A 3,392-nucleotide genomic window follows, 5' to 3' on the forward strand; every position below is an offset into this window, starting at 1 on the left:
GAAAAACTGCGTGCTAAAGTATGCCGTACGTAGCCCAAGTTCAAAAATGATGAAAAACAAGGTTAATTTTTTTTTCAAAAATTCAAAAAACGATGGGCTATAACCCATGTTTTTTGAATTTTTTTATTTTTTTCAAATCCTCAAAAATGATGAAAAACGGCGTGCTATAGTATGCCGTACGGTATGGGCTATAGCCCAAGTTAAAAAATGATGAAAAACGGCGTGCTATAGTATGCCGTACGGTAGGGGCTATAGCCCATGGTCAACAATGATGAAAAACGAGGTAATTTTTTTTTCCAAAAATTCAAAAAACGATGGGCTATAACCCATGTTTTTTTAATTTTTCATTTTTTTCAAATCCTCAAAAATGATGAAAAACGGCGTGCTATAGTATGCCGTACGGTATGGGCTATAGCCCAAGTTAAAAAATGTAGAAAAACTAGGTATTTTTTTTTTCCAAAAATTTAAAAAACGATGGGCTATAACCCATGTTTTTTGAATTTTTGAAATTTTTTCAAGTCCTCAAAAATGATGAAAAACGGCGTGCTATATTATGCCGTACGGTATGGGCTATAGCCCAAGTTCAAAAATGATGAAAAACAAGTTTTTTTTTTTTTTTTATTCAAAAAACGACTATAACCCATGTTTTTTTTTTTTTTTTTAATCCTCAAAAAATATGAAAAACGGCGTGCTATAGTATGCCGTACGGTATGGGCTATATCCCATGTTAAAAAATGATGAAAAACGAGGTTAATTTGTTTCTCAAAAATTCAAAAAATGATGGACTATAACCCATGTTTTTTTAATTTTTTAATTTTTTTTAAATCCTCAAAAATGTAGAAAAACGGCGTGCTATAGTATGCCGTACGGTAGGGGCTATAGCCCATGGTCAAAAATGATGAAAAACGAGGATAAAAAATAAAATAAAAAATAAAAAAAACGATGGGCTATAACCCATGTTTTTTGAATTTTTGAATTTTTTTCAAATCCTCAAAAATGATGAAAAACGGCATGCTATAGTATGCCGTACGGTATGGGCTATAGCCCAAGTTAAAAAATGATGAAAAACGAGGTTAATTTTTTTTTCAAAAATAAAAAAAACGATGGGCTATAACCCATGTTTTTTGAATTTTTTTATTTTTTTCAAATCCTCAAAAATGATGAAAAACGGCGTGCTATAGTATGCCGTACGGTATGGGCTATAGCCCAAGTTAAAAAATGATGAAAAACGGCGTGCTATAGTATGCCGTACGGTAGGGGCTATAGCCCATGGTCAACAATGATGAAAAACGAGGTAATTTTTTTTTCCAAAAATTCAAAAAACGATGGGCTATAACCCATGTTTTTTTAATTTTTCATTTTTTTCAAATCCTCAAAAATGATGAAAAACGGCGTGCTATAGTATGCCGTACGGTATGGGCTATAGCCAAAGTTAAAAAATGTAGAAAAACTAGGTATTTTTTTTTTCCAAAAATTTAAAAAACGATGGGCTATAACCCATGATTTTTGAATTTTTGAATTTTTTTCAAGTCCTCAAAAATGATGAAAAACTGCGTGCTAAAGTATGCCGTACGTAGCCCAAGTTCAAAAATGATGAAAAACAAGGTTATTTTTTTTTTTCAAAAATTCAAAAAACTATGGACTATAACCCATGTTTTTTGATTTTTTTTTTTTTTTTTAATCCTCAAATATGATGAAAAACGGCGTGCTATAGTATGCCGTACGGTAGGGCCTATAGCCCAAGTTAAAAAATGATGAAAAACAAGGTTATTTTTTTTTTCAAAAATTAAAAAAACGATGGGCTATAACCCATGTTTTTTGAATTTTTGAATTTTTTTCAAGTCCTCAAAAATGATGAAAAACTGCGTGCTATATTATGCCGTACGGTATGGGCTATAGCCCAAGTTCAAAAATGATGAAAAACAAGGTTTTTTTTCTTTTTCTTTTTTTCAAAAAACGACTATAACCCATGTTTTATTTTATTTATTTATTTATTTTTTTAATCCTCAAAAAATATGAAAAACGGCGTGCTATAGTATGCCGTACGGTATGGGCTATATCCCATGTTAAAAAATGATAAAAAACGAGGTTAATTTTTTTTTCAAAAATTCAAAAAACGATGGGCTATAACCCATGTTTTTTTAATTTTTAATTTTTTTCAAGTCCTCAAAAATGATGAAAAACTGCGTGCTATATTATGCCGTACGGTATGGGCTATAGCCCAAGTTAAAAAATGATGAAAAACGAGGTTAATTTTTTTTTCAAAAATTCAAAAAACGATGGGCTATAACCCATGTTTTTTGAATTTTTTTATTTTTTTCAAATCCTCAAAAATGATGAAAAACGGCGTGCTATAGTATGCCGTACGGTATGGGCTATAGCCCAAGTTAAAAAATGATGAAAAACGGCGTGCTATAGTATGCCGTACGGTAGGGGCTATAGCCCATGGTCAACAATGATGAAAAACGAGGTAATTTTTTTTTCCAAAAATTCAAAAAACGATGGGCTATAACCCATGTTTTTTTAATTTTTCATTTTTTTCAAATCCTCAAAAATGATGAAAAACGGCGTGCTATAGTATGCCGTACGGTATGGGCTATAGCCCAAGTTAAAAAATGTAGAAAAACTAGGTATTTTTTTTTTCCAAAAATTTAAAAAACGATGGGCTATAACCCATGATTTTTGAATTTTTGAATTTTTTTCAAGTCCTCAAAAATGATGAAAAACTGCGTGCTAAAGTATGCCGTACGTAGCCCAAGTTCAAAAATGATGAAAAACAAGGTTATTTTTTTTTTTCAAAAATTCAAAAAACTATGGACTATAACCCATGTTTTTTGATTTTTTTTTTTTTTTTTAATCCTCAAATATGATGAAAAACGGCGTGCTATAGTATGCCGTACGGTAGGGCCTATAGCCCAAGTTAAAAAATGATGAAAAACAAGGTTATTTTTTTTTTCAAAAATTAAAAAAACGATGGGCTATAACCCATGTTTTTTGAATTTTTGAATTTTTTTCAAGTCCTCAAAAATGATGAAAAACTGCGTGCTATATTATGCCGTACGGTATGGGCTATAGCCCAAGTTCAAAAATGATGAAAAACAAGGTTTTTTTTCTTTTTCTTTTTTTCAAAAAACGACTATAACCCATGTTTTATTTTATTTATTTATTTATTTTTTTAATCCTCAAAAAATATGAAAAACGGCGTGCTATAGTATGCCGTACGGTATGGGCTATATCCCATGTTAAAAAATGATAAAAAACGAGGTTAATTTTTTTTTCAAAAATTCAAAAAACGATGGGCTATAACCCATGTTTTTTTAATTTTTAATTTTTTTCAAGTCCTCAAAAATGATGAAAAACTGCGTGCTATATTATGCCGTACGGTATGGGCT

The sequence above is a fragment of the Protomyctophum parallelum genome, assembly GCF_964188405.1.
Source record: "Protomyctophum parallelum genome assembly, chromosome: 8".
Lineage (NCBI taxonomy): Eukaryota > Metazoa > Chordata > Actinopteri > Myctophiformes > Myctophidae > Protomyctophum > Protomyctophum parallelum.